Genomic DNA, 13,780 nt, shown 5'->3' with positions numbered 1-13,780 from the left:
CAATTTTAAATGTTAACTGAATTCATCTATACTTATTACTTTACAATATAAATGTAACTTCTCCTTTTTACTAGTCTTATATGCCTTTAAAGATAGAAGATATAACTATACAAATTTTAACTATTAATAGATTGAGAGAATAACTTATCATATAAACCTTTTGTTCTTTAAAATACACGATTTATTTGAATAAATATTAAAGAGTTGTCTTTAAAGAAGAATATACTATATCCCTTAGATAGTATTATCTGTCATGTGTTCATCAACTTCCAATTTTTCATTGAGGATAAATTTTATTAGTTGTCTCAAATGAAAAATCAAAAGAATTTAAATTCTAAATTTATATTACTCAATATAATTAAATTTTAAACCCTTTTTATAATGTATAAAAAAAATTATTTTTTTATTTTTATTTTTAATATAAACAAATAATGTTGATCCATTTAATCTCAAATTATTATTCAGTGACTTATTTTATAAGGGGATTCAACTAATATTTTAATTTAAGGTAAAAATCACTTAATCAAGCAATAATTACTTTGTTGATTAACCATTTGAACCTTAGGTGTATTGATCATTTTGTCCCTTGTATTTAAAAGGAATCATTTTCCATCATTGAAGAGATAATATATTCTTAAGAAAAAGCATCTGTTTGAAAATAAAACTTAAATTTCCACTCCATCGAGTTAAAAAGGAGTTTAGATTTAATTAATTACTGATAATCAAAATCAAAATAAATCCTTTCATAAACTTAAATTATAGGTTGGATTTTAGATTTTAATTTATGAAACCACTTAATCTGCAATGTATATAAATTCCCCTATTTTTAATTGTCTCACTTGTTTATAAAACAAACTTAGAAATAATAAAATTGATTATTTAAAGCAACCTTAAAATATAGATTGAATTTATAGTATAAATAAAATAAATTTTATAAACTTAAAATATAAATTAATTATAAAATATAATTTAATAAAATTAATAAATTTTGAATTGATTTAACAACTTAAAATATAAATAATTTTAATAAATTTTAATTATTTAAACAACTTCAAAATATTAATTTAAATTTAATTATTTAAACATACTAATTTAAATAAATTTAAAATAAAATTTAAAAATATATTTGCCCTACGGCCTATGCATGCACAAGTCCGCAAAAGGGTGGGAGTGGGAGCGGGAAGAGAGGGGAGGGTATGGGGTTGGTTTACGCACCCCTTCCTGCACTCTTTTAAGAAAAAAATTACCATTTTTTTTTTAATAAATTTATTTATTTATTATTATTTTTTAAAACTAAATTTACTTAGTATTTTTATTTATTATTTTTAATTTGATTTTCTTTATTTAAAATATTTTTTAATTATTTTTAACTTTGTTACATGCATTTAAATTCTAAGTTGCCTTCCATAGGATGGGGAAGGTCTTGGGTCAATCTAATCAAACATAATAATAATAATAATAATAATAATTCAGAATATTGCGGCTACGGTCTATTACCTATCAAAAAATAAAAAATTATTTAAAAAAACAAATGTCCAAGGGGTTGACCTTAACTGGTTAAAACACTGGGTTCTCACTGTAGAGACCCAAGTTCAATTCCCAATAGGGACATCTAAAGTGGAATTCTAAGTTGTGACTCTTGGTCTTCCATAAGATGGGGAAGGTCTTGGGTCAATCCAATCAATAATAATAATAATAATAATTCAAAATATTGCGGCCACAGCCTATTACCTATCAAAAAAATATATATTTAAATTCGTTTATTCTTTTTTTTTAAGAAATGTGTTTATTAGACTTTATTTTATCGTATTTTGTTTAATAACTTACATGTATACATACATACATATATAGTAGGTTTTATTAAGGTCTAAAAAAAGGGTTATGACATTTTTATTAACTTAAAAAATTATCATTCCTTTAAGAGACATATATAGTCCCATAATAAATTTAGGATAGGTATTTATTCATGCTCAAATGTGCCATGGAATTAGAATTGGTCTTGTAAACTAATTTATTAAAAAGTATTTAGAGATCCAAGGATTGGAATATAGTTTAACTTGTTAATCACCGTTTGAATATGTAGTTTGAATATCAACAATGAAATTCCTTATTACTATTATAATATTTTAAAGTTCAACATTAAGCATGTCATCGTTATTCTCTTCATATATAGTTATTTTGATGCCTTGTTGTATTATTCCACCCCTTTGATCGGCTATGATGATATTATTTTCAATCATTTCATACTTAGTGTCAACTTCCTTGATGCGTTTGGTGGATTTGATCTTTCACTTTCATGTAAAATAATAAGATCAATAAAAAGATCATATTGGTTGCTAATTAAATAACATGAAAGCTTTGTTGATCAGCACATTTAGTTTGTTGTTGCATCCACTTTTTAGAATTAGATATATAATGAGAAGGCTTAAATAATTTGGCTATCACAATTATTTTAATCCAAGATTATTTGTGGTTGTATGTGTTGATTTAGTTGTGAATTATGAAATGTTTAGCCTTGTTTATAATTTAGTAAAATTGGTTGTGATATTAGACTTGTATGAGGATTAAATCTTATTTTACTAGGTTACATTTCATAAATATTAATACAATTTTAATTTTTTTTGGATTGCAAAATGTTTGATTTTGCATTCCTTGTATGAATTTTAATCTTCAATAGTGATTAATAAAATATCTTGAGAAGAAACTTTCACTATAATCTTGGTGTATCTCTTATTACTAGAACAAATGAAGGATCCAATCTTGGGAAATTGGCTTTGCAACCAGGGTGTCCCTCATCCTACAAAGGTCAACTTTGCATGAGCGAAGGCCTGGGCATAGGCGGCCTTCAAGGCTTGGTACTTTGGAGCATTAACTGTTGGTTTTAGTGGTGGGTAGGGTGATTTTATAGGTAATGACTCCCCTAGGGCTTCTAATCATGTGTCTTCATTGCGGTTGAAGGGCAAAGCAAGTCCTTCATGCAAGCGGTGGTGGGAAACCAGAGCACTCTAGAGGGTGCGCGCTTTGTGGTAGTGCAATCATCTACAAGTGAGGAGCATTCCAAAGATGGAGGAAGAGGTTGTTGGATTGTTGGGGAGATTGTTAAATTTGGTTGTTCATTGTTGCTGCTAGAATATGTTGTTGTCATTGATGTCAATGTATTCCTATGATTTATTCCAGTGAGTTTGGGAAGATTTTCTGATCTGGTTTTGTTGTTTGGTTTTGTTGATCGTCGTTTTATAGAAAGCGATATTTCCTTCGATATATTTTGGTGTGATCAGATCTTGCGCTGAGACTTTGGGATATTGTCTTGGATGGTCTTGTGTATCTTCATTTCAGATGGTTTGTGATTTTGTGCTCCACAAGTTATCTTTCTACATGACAGTTGTTGATTGGTTGTGTTCTTGAGCTTCTACACATTGACAAATGAAGATTTGAAAAGTGGTGGTGCAACTGTTTTAGATGATTCTGATGTACTTTCTGATGTTTCCTAGTCGTATCCTATTTGTTTTAGCAATCTACATTGATCGTTGTGTGGGTTTTGGTGGATTTCATTAACTGGTGATGATTTTCGTGTTATGCGGTATTTATGGTAGTGTAGCGTGTTGCAGTTGATGTCCAGATGTCGTGTTTTTAGCATGAAATGTCTTAGTAATAGTCTTAAAGATATCATACTTAGAAACATCATTTTCTACTAAAAACAAACAATCACCATCCTCATAGTCTGGTTCATCATCTGAGATACCAGCATCATCCATAACATATTATGCCTTCTTATTGAACTTTCCTTTTTTTTCTTTAAACTTTTATCTATTTTCCTTTTCCAGACATCTAGTTGCAATATGACCAATCTTACCACATCTAAAGAATTTAAAGGGTAACATAACTTTGTATTTGTCAATGCCTTTCTTCAACTTCCTTACAAAGTTTGTTTCTACCTCATCTCGGCTCACCTCATCATCCAGACTGTCTTCAGATGCCTTGAATGCGGTTTCTAACTTGTTTTTGTCCTTTCCGAATTTTCTTACTTCAAATGTAGTTAGGGTACCAAACAGTTGCTCTCTGGTGAACTTCTTTGGGTCATAAGTTTCTTCAATTGCACAAATCTTGTCACTGTAGCTTACTGGTAATGTAATCAGAATCTTGTCAATCACATCTTCATCGCTCAAAGTGCCTCTGAGCTCTCTGATCTTGTTCACTATGGTATCAACCTTCTCAAAATAGCTCACAATATCATCTCCTTCTTCCATCCTCAAGTTTCAATATCTTCTCTTAGTAGTTAATATCTTTGTCATCTTGACTCTCTCATTCCCTTCATAGATGTCTTTTAACTTTTGCCAAACTTCATAAGTAGTATTCAAAGAGATAACCTTAGTCAATTCAGTTTTCGGTAATGCACTGAATATAGCATACCTTGCTTTTCCATTTTCTTCATAATCTTGAATCTCATTTGGAGTATTAAGTCAATTTGCCAGAAGAAAATACTTAGTCTCCACAACCTTCCAAGTATTGTAACCCAAAGAAACCAAATGACCTCTCATCTTCACTTTCCAAAAACTATAATCAGATCCTTCAAATATAGGAATGCATAACTTGTGTGCCATTGGATCAGGATCTACCTCAAGCGGTTAAGCTCTATGTCAAGGAACCATAGCTCTGATACCAAATGTTCAATATCCAGGCAACTGAGAGGGGGGGTGAATCAGTTGACAGCAAATTTAACAATTTCAACCTTTATGCATAGATCCCGAAATATTAAGCAGAATTAACAGAATTAAGGAAACACATGCAAAATTCAGATTAGACACAAGAAACACCAGAATTTACGTGGAAAACCCAAGAAAAACCATGAAAAATGTTAATTCTTAATATATAAACACCAATTAAGGTGACACTGGTTAAGGTGATTTTTACAATGGGTGGCTCATTGCCAATGTACTCAACTCATGTGGGCTTACTACCTTGAAAGGCTCACTGCCAATATTCTCACTACAGATGGGCTCACTACCAAAGAAGAAAGAAAGACAAAGAGAATCCACCACAAGAAAAACACAGTCTATACTGTCAGAACTACTTCCGGTAAATATCACACACAGTCACCGGATTCCTTCAATCTCACATGTCTTCAACACAAAAAGCCATATGTTGAATCATCAAATCAAACTCCAATATATACTGTCTCCAAAAATTATAATTTTCAATGTCAACTAAGACATGGATCTAAAATAGGTCTCCACTAAACATTTTGGTGGTGGCAAAGAATGAAAAGTGAACCATATCACAATGTTCCTCCTCGAACACATCAACATGCTACATACATCACCAAGGTCAAACCTAGAACACATCCACACACTACGCAATCTCAATATCCAGTCTAAGGCATCAAGCTCTGAATCATGTTGAACCCAAAAATAATACAAAAAAACATCTTCTGAGATACCAAATGCATCCGATGAAACCAGGAAACCTTCAAGTACACAATATACCTAAATCAAACACTCCTTATCATACCACATCTGGACAATCCGGACCCAAAGGATTTGACAATCAATGACAGCACATAATGCAATGCTAACAACTATGAGTCATGAAAAAGAAAAAAAGTCAAATTACAAAGAAAAAGTCAATCATATTTACTCTCTAATCAAAAATTCAATATCAAACTCTCAATCACGAGTGTCTCATAGTATGACATCAAGTAAAGTTCACTTTCCATTAGTTTCAAGCTACGCAACCTTAATCCATCTTATTTCCATTCTTGTACATATTCAATTTCATTTTCAGCTTCTTTACTTCAGTTAATTTATTAGACTCAACTCATATATCTAGAGTGTTAATTGATGCTTAATTGATTAGTTCATTTATTTAACACAATTAGATCTACAGGGGTGTTTTTATCTCTACAAGAATATCCATATGCAATATTAGCTTCTTTACTTCACTCAATTTATTAGACTCTACTCATATATAGAGTCATTAATAATGTTTCATTGATTAGTTCATTTATTTAACACATTTAGATCTAACTGCAGGTGTGTTTTTATCCCCACAAGAAAATCCATATGCAATTACAAAATTATATTGATGTTAATAATAGGGTACAAATTCTCCTTCCACAACAAGCAAAGGTGGAAGGTTGTCTAAATCAGAGGATAGCAGGGAGAGCATTGATGTTTCAGCTCCAAGCATTCCCATGGAGATAGAATCTAAAGTTGGCACTTTGAAAGAGCTGGGAGCAGTCTACGTTGATACTTTTGCCAGGATTTACACCTCGTTATCAATTATCTGCTAGCATCCTATAATGAAGCTCTCGCCAATTCTAGTGGTAATTACACTTTGGTGTCCCTGGCTGAAGGTATGTTGACTAGGGATGTGGAAAGAAATGAGATTATCCATGGTATAAAATATGAAGCTCTCGCCAATTCTAGTGGTGGTAGGGAGGTGGTGCCTAGGCATGTTGTGGTTGTTCGTGACAGGTGGGATGATATGATGAATAGTGAGGAAGTGGGTGTGGATGCTCTTGGTGTAAGTGGATGTGGTGTCTTTCTACTCTCTCAAGTGCTACTCAATGGTACATTGTTTTTTATTTATTATGGTGAGCTAATGTTGTTCAGTTTGTTGTAGGTTTTCTTTTGAATTTCTTCTCGTTTTCAACCAACCCTGCATGAATTTGGGTCTATTTATTCCTGCCTTTACTTTTGTTATGGTCTATATTAGTCTTTCAGTTTCTTACCTGAAACCCTCTCTAATATATATTTTTTAAATGATTAAGGCTCTTTAAAAGAGGTTAAATAAAATGTGCCAAGTCACTTTACTATTAAAAGTCCAATTATATTAACAAAAGCACGCATTCCATTTCATAAATATATGCAAATCTCAACTAAAACTAATCAAGCTCAAAAGATATACATGCGTATATCTTTTCTTTGTTTTTCTTTTTTTCTTTTTTTCTAATTAAAGTCTTTAAAAAGTACCAATAGGAAACAGAACACAGCAGACCAGTAGGAATCTGGCATAGCTAAGGGTCCTACAATCATAATAAATACTGGCTGTAGAGGAGCATAACAGCTAACAAACTAGAGATACAAGGTCTATAGCAGAGATAATGCACTGACTGCAAAGGAGGATTGTAGTGATAGAACAAAACTGAGACATAACTCTTCTGAAACAAGCCTTAGAGGCTAAACCAAATATAGCAGAACAAAATAGGACTTAAACTCATCCAAACACATCTGAAAAAACAAATAGAATGTATGGAGGAAGCTGTCACTTGAGACATGCCTATCACTCCAAAATCCTTCCCCATCATTGCTGCAACCATAGAAGTGACCGATTCTCTGCCGCACAAATAGACTTACAGCAAACAAACAGTCACCGACAGTAATGACAACTGTGAATAGACCAACGTATAAGGAGTATGAAACATGATAAAGTTGCCACCATCTTTGTAGAAGACAGAGGTACAAAAAGATGCAACAAATACAGCATGAAACAGCAGAAGTAGCATCCAAAGGTTGAAGGTTAAAATTGTCCTCCATAAGCAGCACAGACAGCTGCTAAATAGAAAAAACATAGCTAGAATAAACTGCAAACAGAGGATCCGTGAAGAGAAAATAATCAACAATTGGCTACCAAATGATTCTTTCGAAATCCTTGAACAAACATTTCAAACAGGAGTATAATACTCCACCACGCTTCAAGGATGCACAGCTGACAAAGACCTGTGCTGTATAGATATCTTCTAGAATGCAGCACCACTGTATACCAATCAAACTGCCTGTTATTACTACCTGATATAAATGATCTGTCATTCACATTTAAGGGAATAGCAATAAAACTGTAAAATCATTGTTATCATAATGGCACATGTTCTTACAACAACTTTTGAAATGAGCAATGTGTTTTCTTAAAGCATGTTAATGGGGATTTAATTTTGTAGTTTGGCCATATATGGATGCACCTTGTCATTTGAATAGGTATTAAATGTCTTGGGGAACTCCTACACAATTAAAGAAAATACTGAGTTTTCCTTAGAGGTCTGTGAACGGAATATAAATTTGTTTGTTCCTCTATGGATATTATTTTAATTCAGTAGCATTTCTGTCGATCAATTTTTCTTCTTTAAGATGGGAAGTAGTTTTGTGGGGCTACATGAGTAACAATAATTCCTTTCAATAAGAAGCCAAAGTCTGAGGGGTAAATTCTTCCATGTGAATCTGTTTAAGATGTATTCCCATGTCATCTTTTCTATATGGATTGGGTTTTACCATCCTGTTGATGTGTTTTTTATGACACATCAAACACAATAATTTTAAGTATTTTATCCTCTCTTGAAAAAGCAAACCTCGAATGCTAAACTTTGTGATCAAACAAGGCAACCCCAAGGTTTACAATGCGAACAATCAACTTTATGATGTTGGATAGACTCAGTGATATGATGTGTTTTGTTGGTACTTGGTAACACAAAGGGACTTACATTTTGCTGGAGCATGGAACACTTAACTAACTTAGAAAATAAATGACAAAAAGAATGAAGGTTAAGGAAATCTATTCTAAAACTAAGGACAATGATGATAAAGGATCGTGCTTAGATAGATGGATTCCATAATCAAGCCTTGCTTCACCATGAGTAAACAACTACACAAAACTGATGCAATCTCCAAAGGAAACAAAGGATTTCTAATGCTAAATCAAGTTCAGATTAACTATACACTGCAATTTGCAATCAATAAATTCCAAATGGTATGAACCGAAATTCCATCAAACATCTTCACATTTCTCCATTACAATCAATGAACGTTAATTAACTTTGAGAAATAACCAGAAACCATGCAAAATGTAAAAACACAATACAAAGATCCACCATATCTTCAATGAAATCAATTATTTATTTAGACATAGCCTTGGCAACAATCTCTAGCTTCCTCCTACTCTACTTCTACTCTATATTGTTGATGGTGAAAGCTTGCACTTTTTGTCAATGTAGAATAATACTACATGTATCCTATCCTCTCTTGAATAAGGAAATCTCTAATGCTATTTGGATTGATCATAGGAGATAACCTCAAGGTTCATATCATTAGGTCTTGACTTGCTTAGGATAACTCAAGATCAATGTGATTTATTGGTAATCATAAAGGGGACTTATGCCTACTTTATGGATAGATTTTTAGGACAAATACTATAGACAACTTTATAACTTCACAGGCCTTACTATCATCAGATTTTCAAAGTCCATGATGCTTTATGAAATGCTTTTACAACAGATTTTAAAAGAAATATCAAAAGGAAGGTTTAAGGAAGCTAATCTATCCTAAGTGAAATAGTTTTCAAGATAGTAGACGAAGCCTTTAAAAACCAAGCCCTGCTTTGCCATTCTAACACAACTTAGCAAGGGCTGGTGCAATATTCAAGCGGATTAAAACAGATTTTCAAACCACTAAAATACATATATTGAACTCTAGGAAGACATATAGCATTCCAATACAACATTCAATGATCGAACTAAAGCTATATAAGTTCAGCCTAACCATGCACAGGAATTAACATTCAGCTAGTTCGTAATGGTATGAACAGAGACTTTATCGGATAATAACCCAGACACCATTTCACATTAACATGCATAAATAAAAATAAACAAATGGAAGAAGGACCATACACTCACATGAAATCATACATAGATCATTCTGCAAATAATTTTTGTATTAATTCCGACAGAGTTTCTGTAACAATCCTGAAACTTCTTACAAAAATGGGAAAGAGCTTGCTTCCTTTTATAGATTCTAAGGGTTGGATGAATGGCCAAGATTTACTTCATTCAATGGCCTAGATTCATCCCCAAAAGTATGCACCATACCTGTTTAAGGATACATATCACATCCCAACCAATATGCAACTACTAGCAATTAATTTCTTTTTACAATATAAATTCTTGCTCATCATTTAAATATTTTTTCCATGTCTCGGCCTGCTGCTAGCTCTACCCACACATAATCTTGAAATTTCAGGATGACTAGCCTTACCTCTTCATCAGTAGGTACGGGAGTGCAACTAAACCTGTACTGATTGGTCTCAATTTGATTGTCTATCAATCTTATATGTTGGCTCTAGGCCCCTTTCGTGATGTCGTGTGTGCGCATTACAGCACATAGTCGACTGGCAATTTCCGTATCACCTTTAGAGAATGGGGTCATGTCATTCCTTAGCTGGCTTTTCCAGAGAATCCTCAGTGTCTCAGTGTTCTCGAGATTCCTATTGTCGATCATATTCTGCAAAAGGTCAGCACACCTTTCTCTAAGATGTTGAAGGGTATCTTCACAATCTTCCCACCCTTCATCAATAGTGACCATAGTGTCTCTTTTGAATGTTAAAGCCTGATACCATCCCTCAATGGTTTTGAAGTCATGTGGCTCTATAATCAAATGAGCAGTGGGAATTGTTGTCATTTTATGACACCCTTGGTCCATCAGTGAGAACCGATTAGAGATATGTTCCATGGACCAGAGCTGCCCCAAACGATCAAAGAGAAAACAATGGAATCATGAAGTGTGAAGTGTTGTCTTGTCAAAAGCAAGTTCCTAAGTCTTCAACTCCGCAACCCCCAGGTTCCCAAGTTCCTAAGTCTTCTACCCCAGAACTCCAGAACCCCCAAGTTCCCAAGATCCTTAGTCTTCAACCCCGGAACTCTGAAACCCCCAAGTTCCCAAGTTCCTAAGTCTTCAACCCCAGAACTCCGGAACCCCCAGGTTCCCAAGTTCCTTATTCCTCAACCTCGGAACTCCGGAACCCCCAGGTTCCCAAGTTCCTAAGTCTTCAACCCCGAAACTCCGGAACCCCCAAGTTCCCAAGTTCCTTATTCCTCAACCCTGAAACCCCCCGGTTCCCAAGTTCCTTAGTCTTCAACCCTAGAATTCCGAAACCCCTAGGTTCCCAAGTTCCTAAGTCTTCTACCCCGGAACTCCGGAACCCCCAGGTTTCCAAGTTCCTAAGTCTTCTACCCCAGAACTCCCAGGTTCCCAAGTTCCTTAGTCTTCTACCCCGAAACTCTGAAACCCCCAGGTTCCCAAGTTCCTAAGTCATCTACCCCGGAACTCCGGAACCCCCAGGTTCCCAAGTTCCTTAGTCTTCAACCCCGGAACTCCGAAACCCCCAGGTTCCCAAGTTCCTTATTCCTCAACCCCGGAACTCCAAAACCCCCAGGTTCCCAAGTTCCCAAGTCTTCTACCCCGGAACTCCAGAACTCTGAAACCCCCGGGTTCACAAGTTCCTTATTCCTCAACCCCGAAACTCCGAAACCCCTAGGTTCCCAAGTTCCTAAGTCTTCCCAACTTCGGTGACCCAGGTCTCTGAAGTCTTCCAAACTCCTTCTGGCTTGCAACACTTCTGAATGGCGTGATCGACACTCGAAGATTTAAATGCTCCGACAACTTTTGTACCTTCTTTTGTGGAGCCACAGGGGTGCATTTAATGTTTTTGGCAGGATTTCCATCTAGGGAGGTATGGGGCCATGCTTGTTGTAGTGACTTATGTCATGTTTGCATACTCTGACTTTGGAAGGTCAGTCAATCCACCCTTCTCAGGGTTGCCTTTTAAGGGTATGGCTAGGTTGCTTGCATGTACAGAAGTCAAGTGCATGCACTTCCCTGCACTCTTAGACTGACATACAGGGGTCATGATCACTCTTGTAACCATTTTTCTATATAAAAGCCATTAAGCCTCATTGTAAAGGGTTCTCTCCCTGCTGGCTTGAGCTATTCTATGCTCTCTCACTTCTCTTGTATTATTTTGTATTTTGCAACTGTAAGTTGGCCATTGGCCTTGTAATTAATTGAAATCACCATTCTTGCCTTCTTTCAACTTATGTATGCTGTGTATGTTTTCTTACCTTCATCATAGGTGTATGTTTTGTGGCTCTTCTCTCATTTATGCTATGTTAACTTATTTCTGAGTGTGACTTGTGGGAAACCTTCTCCCCTCTTGGCATTCAGTGAATTCTAACCTCCATACATGCATTGGGGTCACTCATACAACTGAAGTTTGTGCATCTCCTGGGTTTTTAGTTGATTCTTTGTGTCATTTCGGGTAGGGAGAGGAACAATCTCTTCTTGGTGCATCACCTCCTTTTATTTCAAGCATTTCTCTCTTCCCTTTACCTCTGCAATTTGTTAGGATAGGCCTAGGAGTTAGTTTTGAAGTGTTGAGTTGGTTCAACACTTGCACCTGGATTGAGAAGGAAGCTGGTCTTCTTTGGAGATTCAACCCCCTTGTGCAAGATCCCACACTTTGGGGTTGTTTCCATGTTTCACAAGGTTGCTGAGTTGATAGCTCAGCAAGGGTGTGAGCTTTTGTGATAACAGGAATCTTAGTAAAGGTCCACACTAAGGCATTCAAGAGGGGAAGTGTAGCACAAGATGATTTGTAGGACTTATCAAATCGATCCTTGAGGCTCTCTATGTATTGGATATTCCAATCCCATCCCTGTTGAAGGGTCGTCAACTCCTTAAGCACATTGTTCCCTCTTTCGGTTAACTCCTTGTACCATTCCCTTGCAATTCTAGCATTGGCCCTCATTTCTTCAAACTCAGTTGTTGTCTTTTGTGCAAGTGTTGTGGGAGGGACATTGTAATATCCCCTGATCTTATAGGTCTAAAAATTGCTTTATGAGACACAAGGAATATTGTCAAACACTTGCCGGACAATCCTCCAACTTGCTGGTCTTATAAAATCAGACTGATATAACCTTATATAATGACTTCCTGAACTAGAATAGTCAACACTATCATGCATAATTCACCATCTAGGACATTCTAAGCCTTTAACCGCACATATACATGAGTTTACAATGAGTACATATGCACTTACAGCCAAGTGTCAATTTGTCAAACATTTAACATTCATCAAATAAGAGGGACAGCTTTATTGATCTTTCATTCATAAATCAAAATAGGCTACTTTTACTAGCCGAATTACATCAAAAGCATTCACCAATAGACTAGGTAGACATGGACACTTTTCAGATTTGTCTGAAGACATATGACTGTCATAAACTATTACCACCGACTGAAAATGCAATGGAAATAGGACAATGGAGAACCTGGAAATCTGTGGTGATGTAGTGTGCAGTATATGACTGTCATTAAGCCTCCCGAGTGCCAAGTCGTCCCTTATACAAGGCCGCCATTACTGCTGCAAGTCTGAAGTCTGAGAACACAAATGCAATCTGTTTCAAACAACCCAAAAATTCCTCCTTCCAAGTGCCGATCTCCAAACTGTATGACAGCACCTATCATCCTAGGCGAACTTGAACAACAAGGGCATCATATGATGAATTTGATGGAGTATGAATGGGATGGACCTGGAGAAGTTTGGCTCCTCAAAATAAATAAAATGAACCTCCAAACTTTCAATAAATTATCTCAACATTATCACCTCAGCCTCTAATGCATTTTGGAGTCTTTACTTGTGAAAATCGATGCACCTTTGGGAAGGAATGAGAGAAATCGTGGGTTTATGATAGCCAGGTGCAATTCTGATCTAAGTCTGATTTGGGCCAAACTGTCATGAAATCACCACCATTATATTCCTAGAAGATCGCCTTGTCTCCTATGTGCCAATGCTGTCTTCCAATGCCGAATTGATGGAGATGAATGATCAAATTATGTGGTAAGAGAAGTCTGCAACTTGAATGACAGCAGCTATATTGGGGTTCGATTTGCCTCCAAACTCCTTCAAAACTCCTCTACAAATCTCCCATAGGTATCGCCATGGTGCCAAAGGAATACCG

The 13,780-nt window shown here is 35.4% G+C and overlaps 1 protein-coding gene across 2 annotated transcripts in view; it reads right to left on the bottom strand.

The window, feature by feature from the left end:
• Nucleotides 1-6,887: 6,887 nt before the first annotated feature.
• LOC131071071 (uncharacterized) overlaps nucleotides 6,888-13,780 on the bottom strand; it is an 81,341-nt gene continuing 74,448 nt past the window's right edge. Inside the window, exon 4 of one of the 2 annotated variants that reach the window (XM_058006771.2) lies at nucleotides 6,888-7,787. The gene's annotated coding sequence lies outside the window, so the exon portion shown is untranslated. The remainder of the gene's footprint in view (nucleotides 7,788-13,780) is intronic. The other variant, XM_058006767.2, reaches the window with a different exon arrangement.

The sequence above is a fragment of the Cryptomeria japonica genome, chromosome 4 (genome assembly GCF_030272615.1).
Source record: "Cryptomeria japonica chromosome 4, Sugi_1.0, whole genome shotgun sequence".
Lineage (NCBI taxonomy): Eukaryota > Viridiplantae > Streptophyta > Pinopsida > Cupressales > Cupressaceae > Cryptomeria > Cryptomeria japonica.
Note: the sequence above shows the minus strand (reverse complement) of the source record. Positions and strands in the feature narration are given on the sequence as shown.